Source organism: Canis lupus, chromosome 36 (genome assembly GCF_048164855.1).
Source record: "Canis lupus baileyi chromosome 36, mCanLup2.hap1, whole genome shotgun sequence".
NCBI lineage: Eukaryota > Metazoa > Chordata > Mammalia > Carnivora > Canidae > Canis > Canis lupus.
In genome coordinates, this window is record NC_132873.1 from 2,088,860 (window position 1) to 2,113,790 (window position 24,931).

General features: G+C 45.6%; 2 long non-coding RNA genes across 2 annotated transcripts in view; one reads left to right on the plus strand and one right to left on the minus strand.

Annotated features, from left to right (window-relative positions):
* The window catches only part of LOC140625293 (uncharacterized), a 21,851-nt gene extending 14,916 nt beyond the window's left edge, over positions 1–6,935 (minus strand). The window contains exons 1-2 of the long non-coding RNA XR_012024645.1: positions 6,617–6,935; positions 2,823–2,939 (exon numbers count right to left, since the gene is read on the minus strand). This is a non-coding gene — a long non-coding RNA (uncharacterized lncRNA). The remainder of the gene's footprint in view (positions 1–2,822; positions 2,940–6,616) is intronic.
* LOC140625292 (uncharacterized) lies at positions 6,585–23,808 on the plus strand. The gene is made up of 3 exons (XR_012024644.1): positions 6,585–7,224; positions 22,397–22,448; positions 23,120–23,808. It is a non-coding gene; the product is annotated as an uncharacterized lncRNA (long non-coding RNA).
* The last annotated feature ends 1,123 nt before the right edge of the window (positions 23,809–24,931 follow it).

A 24,931-nucleotide genomic window follows, 5' to 3' on the forward strand; every position in this document is an offset into this window, starting at 1 on the left:
CCAAGCCAGGTGGCTCCCGGGGCGACAGGCCGGGCTTTCCCTGGGGCATCACTGATCCATCCTGTGGGTTGACTAATTTCACCGAAAACACCACCTTCTTACCTGCAACCGGGTTCTTCAAAAACAGATTCCTATGGATCGGCGATGTTCCCGGGACCCTTCTTGCCTTTCTGCCCATGTTGGGCCAGAAACCCACAGATGCGGTAAAAATCAGGGTAAAATAATTCAGAGAGGGGCACAGAAGAAAATAAAGATTGCCTTCACTGTTCTCACACACAATTAGCCGTTGGAGGCCCTCGGATCTGTTTTTCCCCTTTTCTTGTTGATTCTGACTTAAGTAAGGGTTTCCCGCAGTTTAACTCCAAAACATCCCCTCCAAGGGCCCTACAAGGTGAGGAATCACCAGTGTCACTGTTAAGGAAACTGAGGCCCGGGAAATCCCTGAGTTGGCCGGCGGCCACAGGCTGGCCCCGAGGGGACCCCCAAGGGCCTCGGGCTGCTGTCCTTCACAGGGCACCTTAGCTGCTCCCTTGCTGCTGCGGCCAGCACCGCCTTCCTCAAATGGAGACAGGACTGTTTTCCCCCCCTCAATGATTAGGATTACACTCACTCCCCATTATTCACAGGTTCCCTACTTGTAGATTCGCCTACTGGCTAAAATTTATTCTCACCCCCAAATCAGTACTTCCCGGGTCGAGCTACTCTCGGACAGGCAACAAAGACGGAGTCACTGTGCACACGTGCTCAGCTGAGCTCGAACCAGGGCACACTCCGCTTTCTCGTTTCAGCTCCCGGGTGGGAAACAAGGGCTCTTTTCGTGGTCTATTTAGTGCCACATCATTTGAAGTTTTGTGATTTTGCAGTTAATTTTGATCTTCTTCTTCTTTAAGATTTTATTTATTTATTCATGAGAGATACACAGAGGCTGAGACACAGGCAGAGGGAGAAGCAGGCTCCCTGCAGGGAGCCCGATGCAGGACTCGATCCCAGGAGCCTGGGGTCACATCCTGAGCCAAGGCCGATGCCCACCCGCTGAGCCACCCAGGCGTCCCACTTTTGCTGCTTAAAATGGCCACCAAGTGTGGTGCTAGGAGGCTCCCAAGTGTTCCCAACACAGAGGAGACTCCTGCGTTGGATGTGCTTCCTTCAGCCATGAGGGATGGAGCTGCCGACTATCAGTTCAGTACAAGTTATGTATTGGTTGGTTGATAAAAATGTTACCAGAAGCTCTAGGAATGTAACCAGGTATGTAGGCTCGATGGTTCAGGATTTGCTAATTTGAAGTTTATAGTAGTTTGTAGATCGATCATGAATAAGTAGAAACAGCTGTATTATTACTGTGGCTACTGCTGTTATTGCCTAATAGTAAATGATGTGACCTCTCAGCTTACTCTTGAGCCTTACGCAAGAGGGTCTGACCTTCTGTTTATAGTTCTTCCTGCCATGGGTGTTGGGGAGCTACCATCCCACTCTTAGCACCCTCAAGAGGACTTCTGGCCCCTGCTAGCAATTAATCATGGTTCCAAACTCTGACCCCTGTTAACTGAAGCACTCCTGTCTCATGCCTGGCCTTCCAGAAGCACCAGGACAGCCCACTTACAAGTTAAGGCAGGCTTGCTTCTGATTTTGCTTTGAGAGCATTGATGTCAGAGCACTGAGGGCCTGGCCATCAATCCTACTTTCATCACGGCTCCTCTCAGGAGACCTAGGGTCACCCACACAAGAGTCCCTAAGCAGAGATGCAGATTAGACCTCAGGCCAACATTGTTCTTTGAGGGACAGATGACCCACTGCCAACATCGCAGATGGAACTAGAGAGTATTATGCTAAGCGAACTAAGTCAGAGAAAGACAAATACCATATGATTTCACTCACAACTGGGATTTAAAAAACAAAACAGGTGAACTATAGGGGAAGGGAAGGAAAAATAAAATAAAAAAAAACAGAGAGGGAGAGAAACCATAAGAAACTCTCAACTCTAGGAAACAAATAAGCAAACAAGCAGTTGAACGTAGGGGAAGGGAAAGAAAAATAAAGTAAGACAAGAACAGAGCGGGAGACAAACCATAGGAGACTCCTAACTCTAGGAAATAAACTCTGAGGGTTGCTGCAAGGGACGTGGGTGGAGGGGTGGGGTCACTGGGTGATGGGCATTAAGGAGGGCACTTGAAAGAATGAGCACTGGGTGTTGTATGCAACTGATGAATCACTAAATTCTACCCCTGAAACTAATAATACAGTATATGTTAATTAAATTAACTTTAAATTTTAAGAAAGGAAAAAATACATAAATCTTATGCACAAGTCTCAGAACTTCAGTACATCACACATAAATAAATTAAAACATCTATGTTTTGCTTTCCTTTAAAGAAACCTTCATTTCAAATGGAAAAATTCACTTTATAAAATGTCTAATGAAAGGGGAAGAATATCAGAGAAACAGCTTTTCATTCCCTCCAGGAAAGACTAGCATCTATTTTTTTCAGAGATTTTTTCCAAATGGGACTGGTGATGGGCATCTAACATATAATGAAGTAATTCAGTTTGTTGTAAATAGATGTTTTGTTTTTATTTCACGTGAGTTGCAGTTTCATGATAAGGACGGTTATGTTGTCAGCCAAAATAACCATGGCTAGTAAAAGATGATTTCTTATTCAATTAATCTTAAAAAAAAAACTAATTTGGAAATAAATTATAGTCCTCTTGATACTCACATCATAAAGATAATTATTTACGCGTAAAGATATTTATCTTTGTGATAACCCTCAGTACTAACATGACCAGATCCCTGTGGCAAAATGCAAAAGAGGTGAAAATCAAACCTTTGTAGGGAGCCACTCGAACCACCCCTCCGATGAAGCCAAGAGAACTAGTTCAAACCAGGAAATCACGAGAGTCGTCGGTATATGTGGACGGCACCCCTAACCACGGTAAGAGATCTGCAAAGGGAAACCAGACAGAGGTTAACTGTCTTTTAAAAATCCACCAAGTTGGCCCGAACGCCGAGTTGGACAGCGGGCTCCGCGACAGAGGCCGCAGCATCCGACGAAGCCACAGGCCGTTCACCATCTGCTCCAGGATGCCCACCTCTGGGAAGCTGTTTTCCAGATGTGCTAGCACACCTGGGAAATGGCAAGCTTCCTCGCTGTGACATTTCTTGAAAAAAGCCAAGTGGGAGGAACCCATGCTTCTGATAGGAGGACAAAGCGTGGTACCTCCACACGGGAGACTAGTGTGCAGCTGTAAAGACGAGCAATGCGACATCATGGGGGAACCTCGCAAATGTTAGGTTACGTGGAATAAGCCCGTCACGAAGGACCACGTAGCCTATGAGTCCGTGTGGAGGAGATGCCCGGAAGAGGCACATCGAGACACACGGGGGGTAGATGAGGGGCTGCCGTGGGTGACGGCTGGGGTGGGAAGTTTGGCGGGTGACAGCTAAGAGGTATAAGATTTCTTGGGGCAGGTGGGCAATAAAAATGTTATAAAACTGGTTGTGGTGATGGATGCACAACTCTGTGAATATACTAAAAGCCATTGAGTTGTACACTTCAAATATATGAATCATACGGAATGTGAATCAAATCTCAAAAAAAACGAATTTAAAGACAAGAACAAGGATTTCCTCTGTACACTGATAGAGAAGGGTTTTCAGGATGTATTAAATAAAAGAGCAAAGTGCAGAGCACTCAGCGTATACAATATTTCGAGTAGGAAAGGGGGAAAATAAAAATGTCTCCTTTTTCTTCTATATAAAAATGCTGAGAGGTTTTGCATGAAATTAATAAAAGTTCTCACTGTGGAGAGAGGCTGTCCTGAGGATCTAGAAGAGCCAACGTGTCCCTATGTTTGTTCTTTGAATTTCTTGGCTGAGGATATCAACTTGATATAATTAGTTTAGCCAACATGCACGTTCACTGCTTTTTTTTTTTTTTTTTTTACTTTGTTTAAAAAGATTTTATTTATTGAGGGAGAGAGAGAGCGCATGAGCTGGGGCTAGGGACAAAGGGAAACGGAGAAGCAGACTCCCCTTTGAGCAGGGAGCCCAATGCGGGGCTCTCCCAATCCCAGGACCCTGAGATCGTGACCCAAGCCAAAGGCAGCAGCTTAACCACCTGAGCCACCCAGAAGCCCCTTACTTTTTGTGTTTGTTTTAATGTAAGCTCTGTACCCAACATGGGGCTTGAACTCACAACCCGGAGATCAAGCGTCACTTGCTCTACCGACTGTGCCAGCCAAGGAGCCCCAATTCACCAGTACATTATGATCTTGGGACCGTATTTTAAATTATGCAGATATAGAACACGTTATTCTTCCTAGACAGCTTGTTGCATCAAACTGCCCCGATTGCGTGCCTGTTTATTCAATTAGGAAATCACTTTGCCCTGGGGTTCATCAGGATGGTGGTGAATGTCACAGCCCAAAAACATAAGCAATGTGCTGGATGTGAATTAACTGATGACCTGGATTCATGACCTCTAAAGAGGGTCGCACTCAGCATCCACGGTGCTCCCTGGGCTGTGTGCAAGGAGCCCCTCAGCAGAGCCCGGTGAGGGTCCTCAGCCCCCACAGATTGTCACCCACGTGTCTGCCCATGTGGTCTGGAGAGAAGACAAGGGCCATGACGCAGGGACAGCCCTCCCGGCAGACAGTGCCTCCAAGAAGCAACAGCTCTGAATTCTGCTCCCTGCCATGCTTCCGAAAGAGTTATAATTCACGGATTTCAAAATATGAAAACAATCTCAGGTCTTTCGACTGATGCTAATCCATCACCACCACGGAGGTGACGAGAACCTGACACTGCGTACTCTTACAAGCCACTAGCTGGTGAGAGGCATGGGAGCGCCTCAGACACGCCAGCGAGGGGGCACTTCCATAGTTGAGGTGGCCTAGTTATTCTGGAACTATGACCCGAGATTTGTTTTTTGGTGGATATCTCGCTAAGTGTTCCATTGGGTCCTCTGTTTTCAAAAACACTGACTTTAAATGCCAAAACGTGTCGTTTCTCTTTGGCTACACTGAGTAAATTGTTCAGTTACTCCGCTAGGTTGGGATCAGACAAAAACAAACGCAAATAAATTTTAATAGTGATCACACATTTTGTTTGTTTCCTTTCTCTCTCTCTCTCTCTCTCTTTTTTTTTTTTTTTTTTTTTTTTTTTTAGGTAGGCTCCATGCCCAACATGGTCGAACTCATGACCCTGAGATCAAGAGTCACATGTTCTACTGACTAAGCCGGCCAGGTGCCCCAATAACACCTTTTATATTTTAAAAACACATCATAATGCCAGAAAACTAAACATATAAAATCAACCCTCATATAAAATCTCACTTGTACCCGACTTCTATTAGGGGAAAGAAAAGAAGCCCTAGGACAAAGACACTGTTGTGAGGTTTAATTTATTCATTCAGTTTTATTCAAACTATACCACAGGGTCTGAGAAAAACACATCATTTTTAGACTAGGGAAAATTAGCATTAATTTTGCCTTTATGTTTTTTATGTTACAGTGTCCAAAACATTTTCCTGCCTATGTTCCCCCCAAAGTTCCAAATATTGCCCATCATCTCACCTGAGTGTTGCAGAATAATTTAGAGTGATATATTTATTCCAGAAAAAAATCGACATGGAAAAATATCAAATGAAAAAGCATTCTGTTATTTTTAAAAATCATGATTTTTGTTATGTTTGGAAAAAAGACTAGAAGGAACATACATATGAAAGTCTTAACAATGATTACCTTTGGGGATAGGATCATTTGACTTTTATTTCACTTATTTGCATTTTGGCAGTTAGTATATAATTCTTTCTATAGTGTTAAGAAATCATATTTTATTTTAGAAAACAGATTAGAAATATTTTTAAAAAGTAGACTGATGAATATAGACGTCCATAAATCAGAAGGCAGCCTTGAGAAAAAGTCATGATTTCTAATACAAATGGTCTTAATACAAAACTGAATTTCTCTTTCTAGATCTTTCCATCAAAATGGGTAGTCATGCATGAGTGAAGTAAACAGCTAGGCATGACATGCTGATGACTGACTTCTTGTCATTATTTCTAAAGAGCAGTTTCAAGAAATCAATTGATTTGCATTCCGATATGCAGAGAAGATAACTGACAGTTGGCCAATTCTCAGAATAAAAATAATTAAGTGAAAATATCTGAGAGCATTTCCCAGGACTTTTTTCTCAACATTTGCATAATGCCACAAAGTTTCTTAATGGTTTAAATTTCCTAGTTGCATTAAAACCTTAGTACTTTGTATTCCAGACTACAAGCCCTCCATTGGAAACACTTAATTGTTTTCTTTGGTGAAAGAAAATAGAATTTATCCAAAGATAACCTTTGTTTCATCTCCTTGGTGATTGTGCATTAGGTACATTAACCTCCTAGGGTCCTAGAATAATCTATTTTTAAAAGGAAGAATTTTTTATGGCTTAAGGGGAAAATGTTTACTAAAGTTGAAATTAGTTTTTGAGTGGCTGTGATTTAAAGGCAGTGAGAATATGTGTCTAATCATTCATGTTGGGCCTAAGAAAGAACAATACCACACTATGTTTGACAAAGAGTAAGAATCTATCAGTCCATAATGTACCATTCGATTATTCACTCACCCAGTTGGCCGCTGAGCACCTGCTCAATGCCTGGCCTTGGAGATAGAGTGGGGAACCAAACTCTTCCCATCCCTTGTCTTTGAAGTAGGCCATCCCTGTGGACTTTCTGATCCAACTCCTTTTTCTGCAACTGGCTGGGACATGAACCCTGAGTTGGCCAGTCCAGCCTGGCAGTCAAGGGCGATGAGTCAGGTGAGAGAATCCTCAGAGGCTTCTGGAACCCAAGCACTGTCTATGGGAAGAGCTTTGCACTGCTGAGAAGAGGCCCTTCGTCCATTGCAACTGACTAGCCATTTGATTCCAATTCATTCAAGGGCATGTAGGAAGTCCTGGGACGAGTTTTGGAGGGGACAGGCTTGAGGTTATCTTTGGATAAACCTCACCCCCACCCCCCCCACCCCCACCAACATGCTACGGACCATATCTTCATTACTGTCTTTAATGGTGTTTAACTTCGCTCCAGTTGAATCAGAAGCTTTAGGAGGGCAAAGAGTGTGCCTTGTATTCCTCACATAGCAAGGGTACAATAAATGTTTGTCTACGTTTGATTTGCCTCCTTTCAGAAAGATAAAAGCCACACGTCAAGCAAGATCAGCCAACTATGGGAGGTAAGGGTCAGAGTCATGCAGGTAAGTCTAAAGAGACTTACATTTCATCCTACTGGAGTTGACTGCCTGAACACTGAATGGTACTTGACCTCCTCCGCACACCTCTGTCACAACTACCTCCACCCCCACCCCCTCCCACCAATACGGGCACACACACACACCGTTCTCAGGACGAAGAGAATAGTACTAGGCCAAATTTCCAGGTTAGATCCTTTATAACCAGCTTATTGTACTCTTAAAGATAAAAATATTTGAGAAAATATTTATTCTCCCTTAAATAAACCTCTTAAGTCTTTCTCGAGTGATAAAAATAACCAGTTTCTCTTTGTTAATACAACAAAGACCCTGAGAAAGTAATCACAAAAGTGCACATGGGTAACAACCTGTAAGATCTGTAAGAAATGTCCTCCCTATTAGGAATGCAATCATCTGATACAGTGATATGATTTCCAAAACTACATTCACATTGTCAGGCAATAAAATCAAGTCAAAATCACTTGAACGTACAGCAGGACAATGATCTGAGTTTAGAAATGGGAAACCTTGAATTATGTGGTGAAAATAATTTTTCTATGGACAGCAATTTGCCAATAACTTTAAAAGGGTGTGCATAGCTTTCATTTCTAGAACATGGGAACAGGGCTTCCTCTACGGTGCTTGCTACAGTTGAACGTGAGGCTTTTGTGAGCCCTTGATTCTAGAAGGAATGCCAGCAGGCTTCATGAGGCCCTGGGTCCACACTGCCCCACATCCAAATCCAACTGCACACCAGAGGCTCCTGGGTTTGAGATTCAGAGTGGACGCAGTTGTGCGCCTCTGAGAGGTTCCCGCTATAGAACCAAGTGCCTTCCTGCTGAAGTATGTTCTTCAACCAAGTGGTAGACCAGTTCTTTTTTTTTTTTCCACAATTGTTAAAAAAAGATTTTTATTTATTTATTCATGAGAGATATAGAGAGGCAGAGACACAGGCAGAGGGAGAAGCAAGGGCCCTGCAGGGAGCCCGATGTGGGACTCGATCCTGGACCCCAGGGTCACGCCCTGAACCCAACGAAGGCAGACGCTCCGCCGCTGAGCCACCCAGGGTGCCTGGTAAACCAGTTCTGAGAGGAGCAGCTACATCAGTGACGGGGACTCTGGTCCAGTGAGCTGCGCCCTGGGCCAACCTACGCTTCCAGGCTCGCTGTGGATACCGAAGCTCCTGGTGAGCCAGGTGTAAAGGGAGGCAGATGGAACACTAAATCCCCTGGCAACATGTTGAGTCACCTCCCAGCGCAGGAACTCAAAATGACTGGCTGGACAGGAGACAGGCTGGGATTTTCATGGGACCTGATAGAAATCAATCCACCTCCATTCTTTGACTCTGGGCTACGAAATTGGCAGAATGCAAAAGAAAAGGAAGGCTTCCATCTCTGTCCATGTGCCCCTCAGAAACAGGAATTGACAGTGTTTCATTCAGCAGAACTAAAATAAGCCATTAATCATCCTGTTTCTAACATAAGCCTCCTTGTCTTCAAGAAATTATAGTTATTTTAAAGTAAATAAATGACAGTGATAAATAGGCAGTCATTTCATGGAAGAACTAGAATTTAAAGGTGTGTGTGTGTGTGTTTTAACAAGGCCCCAGACAGCTAGCTTTTAGAAAGTTCAAATAATCCCTTTCAAAAGCAATATTCAGATAATTCTTCGCAGAAGGCAGATGGCAGTAAGTTCAAAAGGTTGAAAGAGTTCAGTGGGAAACTTTGCCTCCTGGAACCAAAGAAGATAAGCTTTGGAATAGATCACCTTGTGGGAAGAAGGAGTGTAGGGGAAAGAGGAGCATCTTATACTCTGAGGTAGCACTAACTTGAGCAAACATTGCATTTACTTGCTGAGCATTCAGAGATCTTAGCGGTGGTCCCAGGGATCCATCCCAGCGAGATCAAGCCTTCTCGAAAATGGTCTCTGAAGCACAGATCCTAGGTCTGTTTGTTTATTTATTTATTTTAGTTTATTTTATTTTTAAATATTTTATTTATTTATTCCTGAGAGACACACACAGAGAGGCAGAGACACAGGCAGAGGGAGAAGCAGGTTCCCTGCGGGGAGCCGGATGCGGGACTCGATCCCAGGACCCCGGGGTCACGCCCTGGGCCGAAGGCAGGCGCACGACCACTGAGTCCCCAGGGCGCCCGGATCCTAGGTTTAATGTTAAGTACAGGACTGTGTGTCGGTCTGGTTCCTGTTTTAATAAATTTTTCTCAACATTTTCCCGGCCAGAAGAAACCAAGGCCTTTGACACGTGCAGAGCAGGTTTCGGCAGCTGAGGTTCACCTGCACTGTTTCCGGGGGCTCCCTGGGTCTGATTCCCGGCGTGTCAGCATCAGGGCTGCACGGTTCCAGGCCGGCAGCTCATGCCACTGCCTGTTGGTCCCGGATGACACTCAGGGGTGGCTCCCGGGGGTCCCTGCGGCCGGCAGCCTAGCCTGTTCCCCGATGCCGGCTCTCACGTCCAGGCGAGGGCCCGTCGCCGACATTGTGCTCCGTAAATATTTGCCGGGGGACCAAGGACTGCACGTCCGGCGTTGGGCAGCCTGGACCCACTTCTGAGCACCCGGCTCAGGACCCACACTGCCGTTTCCAGATGCTTCTTACTGTCTGGGTGTCAAGGAGAGCAGCGCCGGGTGGGAAAGCTGTCCTTCCCCAGAGCAGCCCTCACGCCAACCTGGAACCCACAGCTTGGCCCGGGTGTTTTGGCAGGTGACTATGACACCTTTGTGTCCCTAGGCAGTTTTTCTAAAGGGCAGAGCTGATGTGCTCGCTGATATTTCATTTACGGTGCGAAAGGGGAGTGGTCAGGACCTCCCCTCGGACTGGAAACTTTGGAGCCACGGAGGGGAGGCTCCCGTCATCATCGGCAGGTCATCATTCCAAGGTCAAGGAGGGCCTGAAATGTGCACACTCAGCAAAACCCAGAAACGGAAATACAACATTTGGTGCATATCAAACAAAAGGCACGTAAAAGATAGCTTATCGTTTGTCAACAGAGCACTAATTATCCTTCAAATTTTTCCCCAGAGCAATGAACATTCTGCTTATACTGCAAACATCGGTTCTAGTCCCAGTGAGCGCAGCAGGGTATGGGGCCAAAGAATGCGGGGCGCCCTGAGACTGAGGTGCGCTTGGAATGGGAAGAGGAGGTCAGTGGGAAGTAATTCCAAGAATGGACTGGGCCTAGAAGCGGAGCCTAGAAAACAGTTTGGTATTTGGTGCTTCATGATGGATAATCAGGCTCAAGTCCAAGACCCAAGATGAGATCAAATAGAGGAAGGAGCACACACCTGACTTAGACAACCAGGGCAGGTCAAATTCGTGGATGGCGGCAAAGGACCCCAAAGATCCAGATAAATCCTTTGGGAAAGACCTCTCGGGGCCTGGGGCATGGTCCCGATTAAGAAACTCTGCAATACTGTGGGATGGGAGCCAGAGGGGCCGGTGCCGGAGGCCCTTGCACCAAGGTCTGGGGCAGCCTTGAGAGCAGTCAACGGGCGCAGGGACCTCGAGACTCGGGCAGCCCCATGCGCGGCAGGCCTGGAGGTGGGTGGGTTATGATGGAGCACCCTCGAAGGCTCACGGACACGGAGAAATGTGGACACCCTCGGCGGAGAGCTCCCCGTGAGTGGCCACAGCCAGCATAGTGCTGAGTCACCCTGATCCCCCGTTTGCCAGCTGCATGAGCGTCTAGACAACTAGCCTAATCCCTCCAAATCTTCCCCTTTTCACCTGCTCAATGGAATAGCTGAGGCTCCTCCTCAGCCCTCCGGCACCCCCGTCTGCAGGCAGTGTTCATTCTGATTGGTCAGCACCCAAACTGTATCAGTCATTAAGTATTTTGAGGATCACACTGGGAGCAATAATGCCTACTTGGGGGGCGCCTGGGTGGCTCAGCCATTGAGCATCTGCCTTGGGCCCAGGGTCCTGGGATCGAGTCCCACATCGGGCTCCCTGCAGGGAACCTGCTTCTCTGTCTGTGTCTCTGCCTCTCTCTGTGTCTCTCATGAATAAATAAATAAAATATTTAAAAAACAAATAATACCTACTTGGTGGAGTTATTTTGAGAACTCTAGATAATATGCATGGAGCAAGCTGTACATTGGCCAACACATAGTAGGTACCTAAGTAAATAGTCGCTGCTGTTATCTCATTAAAATAGTTATCACCACCATGAACTGTTGTGGACCCAAACTCATCTGCTGAAGCCCTGACCTCCAATGTGACTATATTTGGAGACAGAGCCTTTAAAGAAGTAATTAAGATTAAATGAGATCTTAAGGGTAGGGCCCAAACCTGATATGAACCGTGCCCTTACAAGAAGAGGAAGAGACGTCAGAGTGCGCGCGCGCGCTCTCTCTCTGCTGCCCGCACACTGGGGAAAGGCCACAAGGAGAAGGCAGAGATCTACAAGCCGGAAACAGGCCTCCCTGGAAACCAACCCTGCCACTCCCTAAAGAAAAACTAGGAAATAAATGTCTGTTGTTCAAGCCACCGGGCCTGTGCTATTTTGTTATGGTGACTGACGCTGACTCATACACTCACTGACCCATGTAGGTTTGTGGACCAAAGATGAACTCCACGTACGAGCTGCTCAGAAGATCCACAACTGGTCTGTTTCCCACAATTTAAGACAGGAAATATTCTGAATAGATTTTATTTTATTGTGTCCTATCTCAGCAGAGATGGACTGTGTCTTTTGATCTACAGATCATAAGGACTGTCCTTCTGGAGAGAATTCTAGGTAGATCAGGAAATCTAGGCAGGAGCCTCACCATCTCCCACAATCTACGGAACCACCACTTCTTTCTCCTTGGGCACGATGAGGATGGTCTTTTCCTGGGTTGTAAATCTTGTTTGATTTTTGTGGGGCTCCAACCAACGTGTCAGAATACGTTCATATGTAGGATAACTCTGGAAGCACCCACAAGACACTCGTCTTAACTTTCTTCAGAGGTGGAATTGAAGACAAATGTGAAATTATTTTTTAATGATATTTCTTGAGATCACTGGGTGGCTCGGTGGTTTAGCGCCGCCTTCAGTCCAGGGCGTGGTCCTGGAGACCTGGGATCGAGTCCTGCATTGGGCTCACCGCATGGAGCCAGCTTCTCCCTCTGGGTCTCTGCCTCTCTCTGTGTGTCTCTAATGAATGAATAAATGAAGTCTTCTAAAAAAAATGATATTTTTGTACTTTCTGCTTTAAGGAAAGTAGTTTAGCATTTTAATCTCAGTGAGAGGTGTTTTCTTTTTTTTTTTTATATTAAAGCCTAATTGTCATAGAACGTTGTATTAGTGTCAGGTGTATAACATAATGACCTGATATTTTGATTTATTGCAAAGCGATCACGACGATAAATCTAGTTAACATCTTGTTAGCATACTATTTTACAGTATTTATCTTTATATCTCGAATGTTGACCATATCCAGAAATAACATTTTATTGAAGAAAAAGAGGAGGAGGAGGAGGAGGAGGAGGAGGAGGAGGAAGAGAAGGAAGAGGAGGACAGAGAGAAGAAGAGAGAGGAGGGGGAGGAGGAAGGAAAGCTTTATTTTGGAAATTTTAAGAAAGGTCATTTTTTGCTATGGGTTCACATTTTTCACATTTGGGATTCTTACCCCTTATTAGGAGATCTTTTTTGGAAAAGCAAAAGATTTTAAAAGAAGAGGAACACAGCTGGCTGGCTGTCCCATGGATGACCGGCCTTCCTGCCCCTGCTCAGACTCCACGGGTCTCCACCTCCCCGCCAACCCTTCAAGCATCCTCATGTCACCTTCACCAGCTTGACTCGTTCCATCCAAATAGTCATTCTTTTTTTACATGCACATGTCTCCAGGGGAACCTCGTGCTGAATCCACACATTCTCCACCCTCGACAGACGAGCTACATGGAGGAAAGGAGGAGAAACTGTAACTGAGCAGAGAAAGCCCGGGTCGAGGCCACAGCCCAGCCCTCTAGACTGGAGAGGTGGGCAGCGTGGTCTGAGGAGAAGGAGCAAGGGCTTAGGAATTCCCCTTGTCAGACGGCAAGACACAGTTTGGACTTGATTCTAATACTTGTCAGGAGAGGCCTGTGATAAATCAGATTATTGCAAGTGGAAGCCACAAACATTAGGATTTTGTGTTTAATTGGCCGCAAGTGTGAAAGACTTGGCAGGAACTTCCACGCACAACAAATGGAAATGTGCACAGTCGGGAGCACACAGTGTCCAGGCACCGCGTCCCCGTCAAAGGCAGCGGTTTTGTTCTGCCCAATTCAGCATGAATGAGGCGACAGGCGAAGGCACCCACTGTCCTACTTACAATGACGAGGGGGATGGCCTGGGCTCGAACAAAGAGACAGGGCGGGCCTACCCACGGACTGGCCACTCTCGTCCCATTTCCGTCCCAGTCATGTCCCTGGGCAGAAATATTCAGGAGGAAACTCCTGGTCTCTACTGGGAAATTCAACACAAGAAAATAGAAGTAGGGGCCGTAGAGAGCGAGAGAACGACAGACCCTCAACTACCAACTGTAGGCAAATATTTCTAGAGTGAATTTCAGGTGACTTTTTTTTTTTTTTCCCCTGGGAAAAGATCAGCTTTCATTTTTTACTGAGCAGGAGAAAGAATAAAAACAGAATTCTGTAAGATTGACTTTGAAAATGGAAGCCTAAGTGTACGAGTGTCACCTGGAACAAACCATGCTAACGAATTTTTCAGCCAACAAGGGCATACGGTGCACAGGCTACGAGATGATACCCACATGCGATTTGAACCACCACCCACCTTGCACGAGTTTACGAAGTTTGCATGCACGTCCCTGGTGGGAGCAGGATTCTGTGCTCGGGCGCTGCCCTGCCGCACTCCGCCCAGCTCATCTCGGGCAGGTACTCCAACATCCTGGGCCTTCAGTCTCACCTGTAGACTAAGCACCACGATATACCAAGAGGAACATTGTAAAGACCCCGTGGAATAATGCTTGTATGGCCCAGATTCCTATGGGCTATGAATTATTATTATTATTATTACCAAGAACAGCTACTCAGGGCTCAACTTCCTAGGAAAGTTCAGGAAATGGAGCCTTGATTGGTGGCTCCTTGAAGCATCTGTCCCGAGGATGGCCAGCTGTCCTCTCAGAGCTCACAGGGTGGAAATCTTGGTTCCTCGTGGAAAGCTTGTCTCCACTGACGGAGGGCACCACACGAGCAAACTGGGGAAGTAACCTGAGCAAGGAATGGAAGGGGAGACAGCACTGTGAAGGCCAATCCTAAACAACCAAGATGCAAACCCGTGGGCACGGAATAAGGACATGTGTCAGGGGGGTCAGGAGGATGTGACATCGGGGGCTGAGGTACCTGAGTCAAGCCAAGCCCTCGGCTGCTATGTCACTTAGCATAATGTTTTCCAGATCCATCCGTGTTGTCAGTACTTCACTTCTTTTCATAGCTGAATAATATTCCATGACATGGACACGCTACACTTTGTTCATCAGTCGATGGCCACTTGGATTATTTCCACCCTCAAGCTGTTATGAACATTTGTGTACAAGTTTTTGTGGGGGCACATGTGTTCACTTCCCCTGAGTATATATACTTAGGAGTGGAATCGCTGGGTCATATGATAAGTCTATGTTGAAGCTCTTCTGGAGCTTTTCTGAAGCTTTTCTGAAGCTTTCTGTCTGAAGAACAGACAGATGATTTTTCTTTTCCTTTTTTTTTTTAAGATGTTATTTATTTATTCATGAGAGACACACAGAGAGAGGCAGAGACACAGGCAGAGGGAGAAGCAGGCTCCACGTGGGGAGCCCGATGTGGGACTCGATCCCGGGACCCCAGGGTCACGCCCTGAGCTGAAGGCAGATGCTCACCTGCTGAGCCACCCGGGTGCCCCTGGACAGACTATTTTTCGTAAGAGCGGCACTGTTTTGCATTCCCATCAGCAGTAGAGGAGGCTTCCAAGTCCCCCCACGTCCTTGCTGTCCTTTTCATCATCTGCCTTTTTGATGCTAGGCCTCCTAATGGATGTGTGGTGTATCTCATTGTGGTTTTGATTTGAATTTCCTCGATGGCTGATAATGTTGAGAATCTTTTCAACTGCTTCTTAACCATTTGTGTGTCTTGTTTGGAGAAATGTCTCTTCGGATCCTTTGACAATTTTTTTAATTGAGTTGTTTATCTTTTTATTATTGGGTTGTAAGAGCTCTTTATGTGTTCTAGATATATAAGCCCTTTATTAGATATATAATTTGCAAAAAAATGTTGCCCGTTCATGGATTTTTATCTTTTTGATGGTCTCTGATTCTGGACTTTTAGTCTTCTGGTTGCTTTGGGGGACTTGGGGGGCTCAGTCAGTGAAGCATCTGCCTTCAGCTCCAGTCATGATCTCAGGGTCCTGGAAGAGAGCCCCACGTCAGGGCTGCTTTTTCTTCTCCCTCTGTCACTCCCTCCCTGCCCCACTTGTGCTCTCTCTTTTTTTTTCTCTCTCTCACTCAAATAATAAATAACATCTTTAAAATTTTTTGGTTCCTTTGCTTCTTTATTTTTTTTAAGATTCTATTTATTTTTATTTTTTATTTTATTTTTTAAAGATTTATTTATTTATGATAGAGAGAGAGAAAGAGAGGCAGAGACACAGGAGGAGGGAGAAGCAGGCTCCAGGGAGCCTGACGCGGGACTCGATCCCAGGACTCCATCTCACCCTTGGCCAAAGACAGGCGCTAAACTGCTGAGCCACCCAGGGATCCCCAAGATTCTATTTTTTTTTTTTAGAGAGAGAGCACAGGTGCGCTGTGGCGAGGGGCAGAGGGAGAGAAAGTCTTAAGTAGACTCCTTGCTGAGCGTGGAGCCCCACATGGGGCTTGATCTCATGACCGTGAGATCACAACCTGAGCCAAAACCAAGACCAGACACTAATAACCAGCTGCTCCACCCAGAGGCCGGGCTTCCTCTTAACTCCAATAAAAAATATGCCTGGAAAAAAAAATATGCTTGGAAAACTCTGATATGGAGGAAGACTTTGGAAACAACTGAATACGACTCCCTCACTCTTCAGAGTGAGAAACTAAGGACGAGAAGGATTAAGCCATGTGTTCCACAGCTAATGGGTGGCAGAGTGGGAATCAACATGTTGTCAGTCAAGATGCTTTTGGTTCCAAACGCCAGGAAAAACAAAACAAAACAAAACAAAATCCCAAACTGACTTGCAGAATGAGAACAGCCAACCTTGCAATTGCTATTACCAGAATTTTCTTACCTCATAATACCAAATGCCCGTTGACCAGCGCTGATCGTGGCGGGGAGCAGGGAAGACAAGTCACTGAGCAGATCTCCCAGTGATGGGCTGGGACAGAGCGAAGAGAAGCCAAAGACAAAATCCACTGGGCAGTAGGAAGGAGGCGCACAGCAGAGACAAAATTTACCTACAAGGTGGCAGAGATGGGGACCTGCCACAATCCCTGGCGACGCTGACGCTAACAACAGAAGGACCATAGAGGGTCAGAGCCGGGTTCAGGCAAGATAAGCTGAAGCTCAGTGAGTGGGGACGAGGGCTGGCCCCTCGGTTCAGGCTGCCATAACGGAATGCCACACACTGGGTGGCTTATAAACAACAGAGATTTATTTCTCACTGCTCTGGAGGCTGGAAGTCCAAGATCAGAGAAGATTCAGTGTGGCGGGGCGGGGGGGGGGGGGGGGGGGGACACGCACTTCCTGATTTGCAGATGGCTGTGTCTCCTGCTTGCATCCTCGTATGGCTCAAGGGTTCAGCAAACGCTCTGAGGTCTCTTTACAAGGGCAGTCATCCCATTCACGAGGGCTCTGCCCTTATGTCCTCATCACCTCCTAAACACCCATTTCCAGATGCCATCACATTGGAGATTAGTTTTCAACATCTAAATTTTGAGGGGACATGAATCTTCCGTCTGTAGCAGGAGCCAAAGCAACAGATGAAAGCATTAGTGGGGTTCAGAGGCTGACACCACAGGAAGGTTAGAGACCCGTGAGTCTTGTGTTCCGATAAAAGTTCACAGTCCGGGGCTGATATATTTTTTTTCTTTTTAAGATTTTATTTATTTGTTCATAAGAGACACAGACAGAGGGAGAAGCAGGGTCCCTGCAGGGAGCCCAATGGGGAACTCAATCCCAGGACCCCAAGGTCATGACCTGAGACGAAGGCAGACACTCAACCGCTGAGCCATCCAGGTACCCGAAATATATATTTTTTTTAATCAGAAATAATTTTAGTTCTTCTTAAGAGCCTCATTTATTGGTCACAGTAAGGCTTCAAAGACCTGAGACTATGTTGGCATTGGTGGCATCACCCAACCAGGGATACCCAGAGCTGCTTGCAAATCAGAGACAGGTCAACTAGGAGAATCCTTGAGATCTCTTCGTTTTGTAGCATGACTCTGATTATAAATAATCAGTGCTCTGATTATTTCAATGCATGTGGATAGCTCTCTAAAAGCCATGTGTATTCAATCAGAACTTTCCATTTGCCTCTTCAGCCGCATTGATCCCCCTCTACAACCAGCATCGGTGGGTGGGTTTCAGAATCTATGTTCCTGCTTGATATCTTCAACAAGCACTTGGTAAAACCGAGAAAAATAAGGCAAGGTTCTTACCCTGCCCAAGTGAAAAAGAGGAGGAGCACTACCATGGCTCTTGAATGTTTCAAGAAAAGAGATAGTCTAATTAAAACATAAAACAAGGGTTTCCTGGTGGCTCAGTCGGTTGAGCTCTTGATTTCGGCTCATGTCACAATCTCAGGACCTTGGGATCAAGCCTCACATCAGACTCTATGCTCTGCTTGAGATTCTTTTCCCTTCCTTCTCCCTCTCCCTCTGCCCCTCCTCCTGCTTACCCTCTCACTGTCTTCCTAAAATATATAAATAATCTTAAAAATAAATAGATTTAAAAAAAACCAGATAATTTGTATCAGATTGAAAGGGAGAATGTTGGAACCAATGATCAGAACTATGGAAGTGGAACTAAAGAATGTTCCAGAATATAAATTACTATCGATGAGAAAGAAGGAAATAAGAGCAACAAAAGAACAAACAATTCTTTCACTGGATAAAGTTTGAACTCTTGTGTGAGCCAAAAGAGCAATGGGAAACCAGAACATGTCATTCCAAAATCAGGACACATTTGTTTAATTAATATTGGTCGATGCCCTGAGTCACTTCGCTTCCTGTTAGTTTAATCATAGAAATGAAACAGGATACGAAATGTTCTGAAGACTCTATTATTCAAATGAAGTATTTATCTGGGCAGTGAGCCTCTTCATCAGTGGCTTTCAAGCATTTCTGACCCTCAGTAAGACATGTATTTTACATCAAAGGCTCCCTCCCTCCCTCCCTCCCTCCCTCCCTCCCTCCCTCCCTCCCTCTCTCTCTCTCAAGCTGCACGTGATCTGTACTATAGGCAACGTGCTCTGATATTTTCTTTCTAGTCGACTTTATTTTATTCTATTTCTCATCTTGAGGCTGCTGTCAGAGGCCCACTAAGTGTACTTCATGGGTTGCAGCTCACAGTCTGAAAAGGACTCACCAAGGGGCCTGATCGCAATGTCCTAGTTTCCAGGGACGACCTGGTGTTGCTGCTGCCTGGGGATCTCAGCCCCGCCTTACAAGGTGGCTTTTCCCAGCTCGGACCCACCGGCAGCGCCCCTGGAATGTGCACCAGGCTCCCCAGCCGTGTTTCCAGCGGTTGTCTCCCATCTCCGCGGGTTGTGGCTCTTGTCCCTCCTCCAAATGGCACCTGGGAAGCGCACCCCGCTGAGCAGTGCTCCTGGCACCGCAAGCCTGAAACCCCGGGACGACTTCACCCACCTTCCTCTGGCGGTGCTGCCCTGGGTGCTGCCCCGGGGCCCGCATGGTGTCTGCCTCCACTTGTCGTTGCACTTGGCCTTGGCCTTGGTTCCATTCTATCAGACCTGCTCCCTCCTGGTTCCGCTGCTGACCTCGGCATCCCTGTGGGGTTCCTCTGTGATCGCATGGAGATGCTACTGCAAACACTGGCTCCTGGGCCCGTGTCCCCGAGGTTATGCTGGAGACCTCTGAGGAGGGCTTCTTGATCCCCAGCTGCCCGGGATCGCGCTAGTCCAACTGAATGGAAATGCAGACGCGGTCCTTGGAGGACGCTCTTCAGCACAGGGCAGGGGGCGGTTTCCATCTAGAGAGCTGGGGTTGAGACTTGTCCTCTCAGAAGTCTTCCTCGCGCACCAAAGCAGGGCAATGACCACAGATGTCCCCCAGCTTGGGGCCCCCTGCTTCCCTGGGACACCCTGCCGGGTGGCTTCTGTGTGGTGTTCCCTCTCTCTCCATGTGTTGACCTAAATGTGTGAGATCTGTTGGAAATCCCCAAAACCCTCTGGGCCCGGTCCCGGACCAAGGAACATGCACCCTGGTAGGTCACGAGCAGTGAGCATTTGGAACAAATATGGATCCAGGTACAAAAGGCTATAAGTTGCAAAGTTGTATTAGAATTGCCACATAAAACTCCTTCACAAATAAGATCACCTTTCCTTACAACAGCATCGTTGTGAGATTCCGCTGTGCTGTTGAACTCTTGGCACACAGGTAGAGTTTGCATGGTATACATATACACAGCGTGCTTCGGTTTTTATCTTGCTTTGTTGTTTTTGTTTTTTAAGATTTTATTTATTTATTTGAGAGAGAGAGAGAGAGAGAGAAAGCAGGAGGGGAGGGGCAGAGGGAGAGGGAGACTCCCTGTTGAGCAGGGAGCCCGATGCAGGGCTCGATCCCAAAACCCCAGGCTCATGACCTGAGCTGAAGGCAGATGCTTAACTGACTGAGCCCCCCCAGGTGCCCCACATAGTGTATTTAGTTTTAACACATTACTGTCTACACAGTGAGTACTCAGAAGGATACTTACTGGTTCAATACAGAAAAATTTGGGGCACCTGGGTGGCTCCTGGATCCCAGGATCCGGGATCGAGCCCCACGTCGGGCTCCCTGCAGGGAGCTTCTCCCTCTGCCTGTGTCTCTGCCTCTCTCTTTGTGTTTCTCATAGATAAATAAATAAAATCTTTTTAAAAAATTAAAAAAGGAAGTAATGGCCAGATTTTTTCAACCAGGAGCTGCTCGTCCTTGCTTTGTTCTAATTTTGGTGGCTCTAGAATGCTCTTTTTTGTTTTGAGCCAGAATCTGCTTCCTCGTAACTCGTCCCTATGGCCTCTGGTTCTGCCCCGTGGAACTATGCACATTTAGCTGCTTCTTGGTGACAGCCATACAAATACTTGAAGACAGCTGTCATATCTCCTCAGAGTCTCCTCTCACCCACATGAAGTATCGCCATCGTGAGACCTGATTTCAAGTTCTCACCTTTTGGCTTGCTTCTCTGGACCTGCTTCAGTTGATCAGTGTTGCTTATTAGTCTTTGTTGCCGCAAATGTCATGACTAGTAAAGGGGTGGCCTGAGCCAAGCCAGATAAGTCACATGATTATCTCCATTGTTCTGGGTTATTACTGAGGGCAGCTCAAGTTTGCGATCTGTCCTGTGCACTTCCTGCTTGTGATTCACCCCACTAAAGACCACAAATCTTTTCTTTCTTCTTCCTTTCCTTATACATTTGCTCTAGGGATCACAGAGCAGGATCTATTTTTATTAATAGTATCTTATGGCATTTGATCTGATTTGTATTTCTAGTTTATTGGGTCCTTTTCAGATCTCAATTCTATCATCCAGGGCATCAGTCATCCCTCCCAGAATCACACTATCTGCATGTGGATGAGACAAATGTATGCTGTTCTTAAGTCCATATAAATCTCCATTAAGTATTTTCACATGAAAGTCAGGATAGGGATGCCTGGGGGGCTCAGGGGTTGATCACCTCCCTTGGGCTCAGGTCGTGATCCCAGGGTCCTGGGATCAAGTCCCATCCACATTAGGCCCCTTGCAGGGAGCCTGCTTCTCCCTCTGCCTGTGTCTCTGTCTCTCCCTGTGTGCCTCATGAATAAATACATAAAATCTTAAAAAAAAAAAAAAAAAAGAAAGAAAGAAAGTCAGGATAGACTCTTTCAACTTGCTGCCCCTGAACTCTTTATAAAGTGGAGCTGGGATCCCTGGGTGGCGCAGCGGTTTAGCGCCTGCCTTTGGCCCGGGGCGCGATCCTGGAGACCCGGGATCGAATCCCACGTCGGGCTCCCGGTGCATGGAGCCTGCTTCTCCCTCTGCCTGTGTCTCTGCCTCTCTCTCTCTCTGTGTGTGTGACTATCATAAATAAATAAAAAACAAAAAAACTTTAAAAAAAAAATAAAATAAAGTGGAGCTGATTGCCAGTTAGCTGGGGCCCTCCAGCCCACGATGAATTCACCTCATGATCATACAGCCCACACACCACCTTTGGTTTTAAAGATATTATGAGAGCCTCTTTCAACGACTGCAAAAATTCTGATCAACAAAAGCAGTCTCCTGATCAAATGGCTTAGAAACTTAGTGAAGTGTATAAACAAGGACTTCTACCAATGAGTCCGTACTAGCTCCTAGAGAGCACTAGCTCCCCTTCTGACCTCCTCAGGGCAACCTTTAGAGACGCTAGTCTAGAATGCGTTGTGGTCACGCTGCCTTTCTTATACTGGGTACGGGAAGTTCAATGCAAAATCTGGAGCTGAATCACAGCACCAGCTATGGAATTTCCTATTAAACCAGGAGTTAGCACAAGGGCAATAAGTACATGTAATTAATCTTTGAAAATCTTTTCCATGACTCACAAAGACCAGTGTGCGTGGGGGGCCCTGTATGGCAATTCTTCCCCTGCATCAAAGCTGGAGCACCACTGAGTTAGATCAATGAAAGGTGCTAAAGGAAACTCCCATCATCAACCATCTTGGCAAATCCATCTCTAGCAGTGAATGAAGGAACAGTAGAGGAACCTGAAGGGCCCTGCTTATCAGCAAGGTTTAATTTGTGTTGTTTTCACATAAACCCCTTATAATCTTAATGCATAGTGATACATTTTTTTGGTTGGTATGAGGATTAAAGTAATTATGAAATTACCTAAAGTCATTATCTATGAAATGGGCCACTACAGGGTCTGACATCTAAGATTGGAATCTAAATCTTTCTAGATTAAATATTAAATGCACTATTCTTTGAAAGGTTGGAAAAAAGATTTTGACCACTTGACATTTATTTTTCCAAAGCAGCCCTTCTCTTTCGTGACCTTGGGCGTTGATCTCGGGATGACCCCTTACTGTGAGTTGATCCATGTGATTAATTAATTCCTATAATAATGAATTTGTGGAGCCGAAAGGCAGACTTTGTTTTAAAATGGCAGTTAGGTCCCCCACTCACTAAAAAAAAACATGAGGGGCCCCCCGAGTGCCTCAGTCAGTTAAGCATCTTACTCTTGATTTCAGCTTAGGTCGTGATCTCAGGGTGGTGAGATTCAGCCCGCGTAAGATCTTCTCTCCCCCATCTCTAAAAAAAAAATCAATAAATAAAAAATAAATAAAATAACAGTTAGTTGGCACGACTGACATCATCACTTATTAGTTAAGTGACCTTGTGGGCTTACTTGCCTATCTTCAGAAAAGTTTATTGATAAGCAGTTCAACAATATAAGTCCTATGCAAAAAGTACCCAGGTGTCTATGTTAGACCTCCAAGTCATGTTTCAGGAAGAGATAGTCTATTTCAAAGAGTTACAAGCGGAAATTCCTTCTACAAGAATTAATGTAAAAAGTCCATCTAGGTAACTAGAAACCCAGCATTTAGTTCCTTTTATCCATCAACGTTGCCCCCTAAGTAACAGTTCAAACAAGCAACAGTTTTAAGTGAATTGCACATACGATAAAGAGTAATGACATGTATTGTGTAATCATCCTTTCCTTTAAAAATGCTCACTTGGGGTGCATCCTTTCCTAGGGCTGCAGTAACAAAGTCCCAAAAAGTGTGTGGCTGGAAACAACAGAAATGTGTTGAAGTCTGGAGATTAGAAGTCTGAAATCACAAAGTGAGTGGGGCCACCCCCCTCCCACCTCTAGAAGAGGATCCTTCTTTACCTTTTCTGGATTCTGGTGTCTGTCAGTGATCTTTGGCATCCCCCTATAGACATGTCACTCCCAGTACACGGCCTTCTTCTTTCTGTGTGTCTGCCTCTGGTATCCAAACTCCCCATTCTTATAAGGACCCTGATCCTATTTGATTTGTTATCCTCATAATTAATTAGCCCTGTAAAGATCCTATTTCCATTAAGGTCATATTCAGAGGTATGGGGAGGGGGGTGGCAGTGGTGGTGGCTAGACATTCAGCACATCTTTTTGGGGGCAACAAATTTCAACCCATAGCACCGGACCTGAGTGAAGAATTGCGGCATTATATTGGCTGTACGAACACAGGTAGTGGCCACGGAAGCTGCCCCCAGGAAGTGGGTGCTGGGCAGAAGGGGAGGGTGGAAAGGAGGAATTTTCCAGGCCCACTTTGGCTCACAGAACATTTTCAGGGGAACATGGAGATGCTCATGGGAGCTGAGGAGTGGCAGCTTGTTTAAAACCTTATGGTCTCACCATGCTTCACCCCTTCCATAATAAAGAAGGCTTCAGGCATACACTGCTTTTTATTAGGAATCTCAGTATTTACAATAAATAACAAGAAATAAGGCTTGTGAGACCTTTTCTGGCCGGAGTCATAGCATAACAAAGCACTGTTTGATATGTGCTCTACACAAATCAACAAAGGAAGTATATGTAACACATAAAGGGTTTGACACATAATGAGCACCTACACCAACACTCAGTGAATCTTATTTTTCTTCCTTCTGTTGATTGTCAACTCCTTAAAAGCTAATTCTATCAGATTTAGTATGGCAAAGGAAAAACACTACCTTAACAGAATACCTAGCGTATCAGAAGGAGGATACCAAGGAAGGCTGTTTATAGGATTTAGGTTGGGGTTGGGGTTCAAATGGTAGAGGGGTGGTTTTCAATAAATACAGGGAACCAATTTACGGTGGGCGGAGTCTATGCCATAATAGTTCAGGATTGGTGGACACAGCAAGGTCAGGGTTTTGATGAGCAAGTTGTTGCCTGACCAGTAAGCTTTTTTTATGTAGGTGAGCAATCTGTTTCCTGATAGGAGAGCTGTTTCCCCAGATAAGCAAACTATTTTCTTAGATAAATCAGTTTGTAGGAATCCCCTGAAGCAAATAGTTAAATTATTTACTGGTTTATCCTTATCTTCCTATGTAATGATTTCCAGAACATATTAACATAGGGGTCACCTCTTCTCTCCTCCCTCATATCTTTGGACAGGCACCTGCAAGGTGGCCCTAAGCTCCATACCCCTAAGCTATGGTATTAGTGGAATTTAAACCCAATGAGTTTTTTTTTTTTTAATTTTTATTTATTTATTTATTTATTTATTTATTTATTTATTTATTTATCATAGTCACAGAGAGAGAGAGAGGCAGAGACACAGGCAGAGGGAGAAGCAGGCTCCATGCACTGGGAGCCCGATGTGGGATTCGATCCCGGGTCTCCAGGATCGCGCCCTGGGCCAAAGGCAGGCGCCAAACCGCTGCGCCACCCAGGGATCCCAAACCCAATGAGTTTTAAGGAGCAAAATGATAGGAATTCTTTCTTTTTTAAGATTTTATTTATTTATTTATTTATTTATTTATTTATTTATTTGAGAGAGAGAGACCACGAGTTGGGGGACAGGAGGGAGGAGCGGTGGAGG